General features: G+C 36.5%; 1 long non-coding RNA gene across 3 annotated transcripts in view; it reads left to right on the top strand.

The window, feature by feature from the left end:
* Positions 1-4652: 4652 nt before the first annotated feature.
* Positions 4653-9921, top strand: part of LOC122213238 — a 22781-nt gene continuing 17512 nt past the window's right edge. Inside the window, exons 1-3 of one of the 3 annotated variants that reach the window (XR_006199455.1) lie at positions 4653-4780; positions 8445-8597; positions 8669-8776. This is a non-coding gene — a long non-coding RNA (uncharacterized LOC122213238). Of the gene's footprint in view, positions 4781-8444; positions 8777-9270; positions 9357-9921 lie in introns of those variants that run through there. The other 2 variants (XR_006199454.1, XR_006199453.1) reach the window with 2 other exon arrangements.

Raw genomic sequence — 9921 nt, 5'->3', positions numbered from 1 at the left:
ACACATGAAAAAATGCTCAACATCACTCATCATCAGGGAAATACAAATCAAAACCACAATGAGATACCACATCACACCTGTCAGAATGGCTAACATTAACAACTCAGGCAACAACAGATGTTGGTGAGGATGCAGAGAAATAGGATCTCTTCTGCACTGCTGGTGGGAATGCAAGCTGGTGCGGCCACTCTGGAAAACAGTATGGAGGTTCCTCAAAAAACTGAAAATAGAACTATCCTATGACCCAGCAATTGCACTACTAGGCATTTATCCAAGGGATACAGGTATGCTGTTTCAAAGGGGCACATGCACCCTAATGTTCATAGCAGAACTATCAACAATAGCCAAAGTATGCAAAGAGCCCAAATGTCCATGATAAAGAAGATACAGTATGTATACATATACATACATACATATATACATATGTATATATGTACATATACATATATATATATGTATGTATGTATATGTATATATACACACACTGGAGTATTACTCGGCAATCAGAAAGAATGAAATGTTGACATTTGCAACTGTGTGTGGAACTAGAGGGTATTATGCTAAGCAAAATTAGTCAGAGAAAGACAAATATCATATGACTTCACTCACAGAACAGGTGAACATAAGGGAAGGGAAGCAAAAATAGTATAAAAACAAGGAGTGGACAAAACATAAAAGACTCTTAAATACGGAGAATAAACAGAGGGTTTCTGGAGGGTTTGTGGGAGGGGGGATGGGCTAAATGCATAAAAGGCATTAAGAAATCTACTTCTGAAATCACTGTTGCATTATATGCTAACTAATTTGGATGTAAATTAAAAAAAAAGTCTGGCTAATGCCTGGGTTGCATTATAAACTATACTAAAGCTTGATTCAAAATTCTCTCCTTCTGCATAATTGATTTTCCTTACTAACTCAAAACATGTGAGTCTGAAGATGTCTCTCTCCTTTTCCCCTTCCTCCCCATAATTTTCCAATGTCACTCTTTTATGTCATCACACTTTAGAAATTACACTTCTTATAAAATTCCTCTTTAAAAGAGTTCTAGGATTTAAAAATCTAGTATTATGGATGTGTTAGAATCCAAGCAACAAATGAAATTACCAACATTTTCTTTTATAATGAGGGCTCTATGTGAAATTAATATATATGATGCAGTGTAAAAACTTATGAGTTTATACTGTACCAAAACCTATTAAGAAACACATTCAAGCTAATTTTACACCTTTTAGTCAATGTTCTAAATAATTTTGTATAGTTGTCACAAGTAGTTTCAATATAGGTGGCCAATTCTCTCTATCCAGCTTCAAGTGGTATATAACAAAAATTGTTACATTTAGATTAATATTGACCTAAATTGCTTTTCTCATGATGTTCTGTTTTTTGTTTAGTTGTGTTTTGGGCACATTTCCAGTTACCATTTGTCAAAGGTCCTGGCTCAGCAGGTTGATGTAGAAAAATCCAACACCTATAGCTTCCCAGACTTTCCTAATAAAGTGGCATATCTTTGTCAATTTCTCTATCTCAACACAAAATTCATTTCTTCATAGCTTCTATGACTATCTGAAATAATCTCATTTATTTCTTTGCATTATGGCAGGAACTGTTCTGCTTTTCCATTCATATGTCCCCATATAAAGTACATAGCTTATAGTAACTTTTTAATGAATATGCTTTGAATTAATTAACAATGAATGAATGAATGAATGAATGAGTGGATAGATGGAGAATGAGTCAATGAATCAACCAAATTTAATTAAAATGAATTTCTATTATAGTAAATTAGGAAGTAAGACGCAGCTTAACTTTCAACATAATCTTATACAAAATGTTGACTTGTGGCTTAATAACATTTGCCAAATCACAACATTTCAATAAATCATTCCTCCATTCCCTGTTGCATGCCATGATCTACGGACTCATGTTTAATTTATTTCATTTTCTTCCAGCCGCATCTGTATGATCTAGTCCACTTTGTATCACTTCTGTTTATACCACTGTTGCCCATGGATGTTTCTCTGTTCTTTGTTCATTCACAGCTACAGAATTGAAAACAATAATCACATAAGCTCATTTCTTGTAAAAGTCCACATGTTATTGTCCTTATCTTTAGCTTGGGTTTTGCAGAGTATGGCTTAGTTGATGCCAGTTTCTTTAAAAATGTATTTTGTACTGTTCTATTATGGTCAAAAGCAATGCACAGAAAAAAAAAAAAGCATAGATTGAAATAGATTCAAAAAGGGAGAGGATTGAGAGAAATATGTTACAAAGATCACAATCCCTTGGTCCTATATCTCATTCACATTTTCTTTACTTATATTCAGACTTGCTCCTTCTGTTTTTCCATTCTCTTCCATATTAATTCCTTTCCCTGTATTTATATACCAGTTTCCCCCTCTGGCCTGTTAATAGAATGCTCAACAGTGTTACAAAGTTGTATCTTAGTAGCTCAAAGGAATCCATTCATTTCTCTGAGGACTTATTTTACTCTCAGGAAGCAACATAGGTTCCAAGAAGATGTGTGATTAAAAAAACAAAACAAAAATCCTGGTTTTTTTTATTAAACCATATTTTTCTCCAATAGTATAAATGATTATAATTAAAAACCATAACTTTTGAGCCATGAAAATAACACTAATCTATATTTTCCATTAAACTTTGCTTAACCTTGCATTCAAGGAACCATAGCTTTTAAGCAATGCTAGATCATAAGGCCTGCCATATCCATATAGCTGTAGGGACTTATAAAGTTGTACATTATCTCCTCGCAACACATTCGTCTCTAACATACATTTAGAGAATCTAATGAAAATGAGATCAAGTTCACAGATAACTACCAATTAAAAAGAAATGAAAATTAAAATTATCCCCAGATTTGTAATCTTCTCAGAAAGAATTCATGGTATGGTGGACTGGGGCAAACAATTTTCTTATTTTTCCAATAAAGGATACCTTGGATGGGATTCTGAATTAGACGATGTAAAGTTTAAGCAAATATCAACCTTTCTATGATATATATGACTATGTAAGCCAATCAATGTTTTAGTGTTAAAACATTAAATTCCTGGGCTACTGAATCCAAAATAGAGTTATTTTTTGTCTGTACAGAGCAATGTTTTGGAGGAGAACATGTTGAATCTTATTCAAAAGGGTTAGACCACATGACAACCTCATCTTCATCATTTGGCTTATTAGGTCCAGAATATAAAATATTTCATTAATATGTTTGCAGAATATGCAGTAAAAGAAAACAGTCATAAACACATACACATAAAGAAACAGTTGTGCAGCTGGTGAATGCATTAATGCAGAGTCATGAAAGATCAAGGGCCACATTTCTATTATGTGCTTGTGTGTGGGAAGGCAGAACTAAAATTAAATTCCAATATTGTGCCCTAAGTTCTTTATTTATGAGAGTCATGTAAGATGACCTAACTATAGTATTCATCACCATTTGTGATACATAATTATTTTTTTTTTCATTCCTTCAACAAAGTTCTTATAAGTTCCTTTATAATGTTATTCTTTCCAGGTACTTTTCTAGATATTCACGATACATCAGTAGACAAAAGAATAATTAAAAAAGTACCTGATGTTATAGAATTTATAATTCAGTAGGATCAGACAGATAAAAAATTAAATATACATATTTTCTATCTATATATACATATGTCTTTTATCCGTATTGTGCATGTATGTATGTTGAACACATGCTTGTGTTTATGGTATATTAGAAGATGATGAGTGTTGTGGGAGGGATGTGTGGCAATTTTAAGTTGTGGCCAGGAAATGTATCACTGAGAATTTGACATTTGAACAAACATTTTAAGGAAGTGAGCGCATGAACCATGTGGGTATATAGGGTAAAACGTTTCAGGCACTTGAAAGAGAGCATGCTTTGAGCAATTCAGCATTGGTATAATAGGGACTATATAAGTGAAGGAAAGAGTGATGGCAAATAAGATTTATCAAGATCGAGAGGGTCAGTCCACATAGAAATTTGTAGGGCAATGTAAAGACTTAACTTTGAGCTAAAAAAAACATTTTAAAGTTGAACAGAACAGTGATATAATAGGTCATACTATTCAGAAGAACACTGTTTTTGTTTATTTGTTTGCATTTTTGTTTGTTTCTGTTTGTAGAATATATAGGAAACGGTGGAAGCAGGGAGACTAGAAGACAAATTGAAATAATGTCTATGAAATGTGATGATGATGTGGAGCAAAGTGGTTGTAATGGAGATACCAAGATGCAGTTGATTCTGAATATTGTCTGAAAACAAAGATGTCAGGATAGACATATAGACGTGAGAAAAAAAGAAGAGTCAAGAATGCCACTCAGACATTTGGAATAAGCAACTGGAAGAATGGAAAATATTGTAGTTACAGCAGGTCTGGGAAAAGAATGCCCAGAGTTTATTAGTGGACATGTTAAATTTTAAATATCTGAGTGAAGATACTGAGTTTATAATTTGATATATGAATTCAGACAATTTGAGATAAATCTGAACAAGATATTTGGATATAAAGAAGGTATTTAATTTCAAGGCCTTACATGAGATCTTAACATTAGCATGTAAATGAAAAAGAAAAGAGTTACCAGGATACAACAATGGAGAATTCCAAGACCCAGAAATAAGGAGTATAAACCGGTTCCACACAAGAGCCTGGGAAGAGGTAAACCACCTTATAGGAGTAATATCAGAAAAAGGAATTTTCCAGAAATGTATGCAGTATTGAATTGAGAAGTACTGAATGATTCAATACGTGAAATATTGCAGGTAAAGCAACATCCATTAAGACCAATCCATAGGGGGTTGCCTGGGTGGCTCAGTCGGTTAAGCGTCCAACTTCGGCTCAGGTCATGATCTCGCAGTCCGTGAGTTTGAGCCCCACATCGGGCTCTGTGTTGACAGCTCAGAGCCTGGAGCCTGTTTCAGATTCTGTGTCTCCCTCTCTCTCTGACCCTCCCCCATTGATGCTCTGTCTCTCTCTGTCTCAAAAATAAATAAACGTTAAAAATTTTTTTTTAAAAAAGACCAATCCATTGGGCGTGGAACCTACTTACTCTACTAGCAAATGAGAGCCACTTGCATGATTTTTTTTTTTTCACATTGTGTTCATTAACATCATGTTAGAAGCTTGAAATCGGCCATGGCCAGAGTGTTTTATACCACAAAAATCTGCAGACTCAGAACTAGAGAATTTTTCTCCCACTGAAAGTCATCATCAACATCAACCAGCACACCACAGACAAAGACATGATTTTGGGATTCAGTAATGTGTAGGTCCACTGGAGATCATGACATGCATTTTCAGAAGAGCAGTGAGGGGGAAAGCTTCAGTGAAGTGGTTGAGGAAAGAAAGGAATCACAACCAGTGAGTATGCATAACTCTTTTCAAGGAAAGTTTACATAAAAAGGCAATAGCTACAGCAATATTTTTGAAAGACTGAAAGATTTTGGTTTGTTTGTTTTGTGTTTTTAAAGAGGGATCTATAGCATTAGTGAATGCCAATGGGATTGATCCAAGAGGTAGAGGAGGGAAATGACAATGAAGGGAGGGAAAAATGGATGGAGCTGTAACCTTGTGAAAGGGGAGGGATGTAGTGCTCAAGTGGAGGAGTTGTTTTTCCAGAAGAGTACAGACTTTTCTTCCCTGGCAATAGGTGGGAACACAGAACATATGGTTTATATATGCATGGTGAGAAAAATACCATTTGTGATTGCTTCTTTTCTCAGAAGCGAAATCGTCAGCTGGAAGTGAGAATGGGGCAGAAGGTAGTTGGAGTTATGAGGTGAAAGGACAAGATGGGAAACTGCAGGCTAATGAAAGCCTAGGGACATGTAGGAGGTCTCCCTTGCAGCACTAAGGGCTCACTTGACGCTAACAGTCAAGACATTAAAATAAAGCTGCGGGGCACCTGGGTGGCTCAGTTGGTTAAGCACCTGACTCTTGGTTTGGTTCAGGTCTTAATCTCATGGTTCATGGGTCTGAACCCCACATTAGGCTCTGCACTGCCCTGCCAGCATGAAGCCTGCTTAGGATTCTCTCTCTCCCTCTCTCACTGTCCCTCCCCTGCTAGCTCTCTCTCTCTCTCACTCTCTCTCTCTCTCTCTGTCTCTCTCTCTCTCTCTCAATAAATAAATAACTAAACTAAACTAAACTACACTAAAGCCGGTAAACAGGACTGTGATTTTCTTGAGCAACAGTTAACATCAGGAGTAGGCAGAGAACTGGCTCTTGCAATGGATAAGTATGAAAGGAAGCATAGTTGTGATGAGGGAATTGATACTGAAAAACATGAAATTATGAACTGCGGAACTGAGGCCTGTTATGGATGGAAAGGAGTACATGGAGGGGATGAGAAGCATTCAAAGGAAAAAGGCTTAGGTAGAGTAAAAAAATAGTAGCTTTGCAGCCCTGTGAAGGGTAAGCTGGGATAGACAAAAGGTGTAAAAAAGTCAGATTCATAGAACTGAACCTATGAAAGTTGTTAGGGAAAAGGAGGTGTAGTTACTGAAAGATCACATTGTTTAAAAAAGCGTGTATGTGGTTTTTACAAACACCGAGAATAATGACAGAGAGGGCTTTCAGTTAAATTATAATTAGTAAGAGTCTGAAATCTACAGAGATTTCTAGGTAAGTAAACCCACAATGAGATACCATTTCACACCCACCAAAATGAGTACAGTAGAAAAAGAGCAAAAAACAGACTCTTAAATACAGAACAAACTGGTGGTTGCAAGGGAAGGGGGCTGCATTAAATAAATGAAGAGAATGAAGAGGTGCAAACTTCCAGTTATAAATAAGTCAGGGAGATAAAAAGTACAGCATAGGGAATACAGTCAATAATATTGTAATAACTTTGTATGGTGACAGATGGTGACAACACTTACGGTGAGCACTGCATCATGTAAAGAACTGTTGAATCACTATGTTGTACACCTGAAACTAATATAACACTGTATGCCAACTATACTTCAATAATAAAAAAAAGTGATCATAACACATGTTGACATGAAGAAATGGATTCCTTATGGAAACGGAAAATGATACAACCCCTTTGAAAAAGAGTTTGGTGTTTTTTTAAAAATATTAAACATAAATTTACTGTATTATCAAGTGATTCCACTCCTAGGTTTCCACATAAGAGAAATAAAAAAATATATATGTCTGCATAAAGACTTGAAAGCAAATGTAGATAGGAGAATTACTCATAATAGCCAATAAATGTAACCAAATGCCCATAAACTGGTGAATTGTTCAGGAAAGTGAGCTCATCTAAACAATGGAATACTATTTTGCAATAAAAAGGAATGGCATCCTGACATGCTACAAAATGTATAAACCTGAAGAACATTATGCTAATTGTAAGAATACACACAGAAAATATCACATATTTTATCATTCCATTTATAAGAAATGTTTAGAAAATTCAAATCTATAGCAACAGAAAATAGATTAGTGGTTGACTAAGGCTGGGATTGGAAAGGAGATTATAGCTATTAATCATCAGGAAGGATCTTATTGGAGTGATAAAAAATTTTCTAAAACGGGATTATGGTAGGGGTGCCTGGGTGGCTCTGTGGGTTAAGCTTCCGACTTCGGCTCAGGTCGTGATCTCGAGGTCCATGAATTCTAGTCCCATGTTGGGCTCTGTGCTGACAACTCAGAGGAAGCTGGAACTGCTTCCTATTCTGTGTCTCCCTATCTCTCTGCACCTTCCCTGCTCATGCTCGGTCTCTCTCTCTTTCTCTCTCTCTCTCAAAAAATAAACATTAAAAAATTTAAAAAAAACATAAAAAGATAAAACTGTATTATGGTAACGGTTGCATAACAGAATATTTACTAAGTGATTACTAAAATCCTTGAATTGTACACTTAAAACGAATAAATTTTATAGTATGAAAATTATATATCAATTATTTGTTTCAAAAAAGACAGCTAAGTGGTTTTTAAAAAGGAAGGATAGCAGTTGATTTTATTTGGTGACTTGAGATTCAAGGCTGATTTTTTGTTTTTTTTCTGGGCTGGAAAGGGGAGGCAAGGAGAAAGGGATTCTTTACCCTACTTCTAGCCCTATGCTGTGGGAGGAAAAAAATCAGTTCCCACTTGAAAGAATCAGCATCCTCAATGTAGGGGTAAAAGAATAAGAGAGTATAGAGCACAGAGAAGGGGTTCAGAGTATAATGAATTTTGCTATTGACTAAGAGTGTTTCTAAGGGCACAGGAGAAGTGCTTTAAGAGCTCAGACAGAATGAAAAATGGGTTAGCAAGGAGGTATGGACAGAGCTCTGAGGAGGTGAGAACTGGAAGACCCTGTGAGCCCTGGTTTACCTTGGTAATTGATATCAACCAAGACAAAAGGCAGCACGAAGCATGAAGGCTCTGAGATTTTACCCTGCTTGCAACCTTATAAGTTAGACTGCCACTGTTTTGTAGATGCTGGCCAAAGACAGATTGCTGTCAGAAACAAAGGACTTCATTACTCACAGTCCAGCGAGCAGCATGAACTTTGTGTCCTGGAAGTCCCTGGGAGTGATAAAGAGTGATCTGGGGGCAGCCGTGCATGCAGTATATTCCTATCACAGATAAGTAACACCAGGCTTAAGGAGACCGAATGTTTTATATTTGGCTACAAGGTAACCTGTCTGGTCTTTCCTCAGGAAAAGACATTACATTGAACTCTACCCTGGACAAAAAATGGATCTGCTTTCTGCTCCAAGAAGTAATTATTTCCATTGTTCAAGACTGTTTGCCATGTAAGCAATCTTGTAAGTATAGTTTATAACAAATGCTATCCGTGACTCTACTCACAAGATGTTTAGCAATGCAAAAGGGTTATGGACAATCTTCCAACAAAGGGCATCTGTCTATCATGATAGACAGATGACTGTTGGCCAGGTATAGGGATTGGTAAGGAGTTTTGGCTAAGATCACACAATGGTTTGGGGCCCCCTTTTTACTCTGAGATGTATGGAAGTTACAGCAGAGATCTTTTTGGAAATAACTGGAGCTCTGAAGCTCTCTGCACTGCCTACAAGTTACGAGTTTAACCACTTCTTATATTAATGTAAAAACTCTAAAGTATGATTAGGTTATTTCTCAGAAATGTTCCCTTTCTCTCCCTCAGTTCCATGGGAAATGAAACTTCCTCACTTCTGTGATGATGCATTAGGCTTATGATTTTCTGTAACACAAATGGGATGTTAGTAGACCTGTCACAAGGAGATATTTGAAACGTGCTTGCACAATTGTTCTTTTACAGCTTCTACCATCTTGGTGGGAAGAACATGAGAAAGCCCACTGAGGACAGACAGCTCCCAGAGGCAGAAGTGAGTTTAGATGAGATGAGCAGAGCCCCCAGGTTAGTTAGGCTAGATCAGCCAGCTGCATGTAAATCTGCAGATGTGAGAATAAATGTTTGTTGTTTTTTTAATGTTTATTTTTGAGAGAGAGAGAGAGAGAGAGAGAGAGAGCGCATGTGCACCTGTACACATGAGCAAGGGAGAGGCAGAGAGAGAGTGAGACAGAGGATCTGAAGCAGGCTCCCCACTGACAGCAGAGCACCTGATGCAGGGCTTGAACTTGAGAACTGTGACATCATGACCAAGCCAAAGTTGAACTCTTAACCAGCAGAGATAATCAGATGCTCCAATGATTATTTTGGGGTTTTTTTAGCCATTGAATTTAGGGATTTTTGTTTGTCTGTTTGTTTGCTTATTTGGTAATTACTAACTGATATACTGCTTGAATACAGAAAAAAATAATTTGAAGTAGAGGTAGACATTTTCGGAATATGGAATACCAAAGAAAGTTTATCGTGGCATGACAGAAGTGTATGTGTGTTTTCATATGTGATAAGGAGTCTGAGAGTAGGCATTCTGGGAAGGATCTAGTGACCTATGTATATACATAC

The sequence above is a fragment of the Panthera leo genome, chromosome A1, assembly GCF_018350215.1.
Source record: "Panthera leo isolate Ple1 chromosome A1, P.leo_Ple1_pat1.1, whole genome shotgun sequence".
In the NCBI taxonomy this organism is placed as follows: Eukaryota; Metazoa; Chordata; class Mammalia; order Carnivora; family Felidae; genus Panthera; species Panthera leo.
Note: the sequence above shows the minus strand (reverse complement) of the source record. Positions and strands in the feature narration are given on the sequence as shown.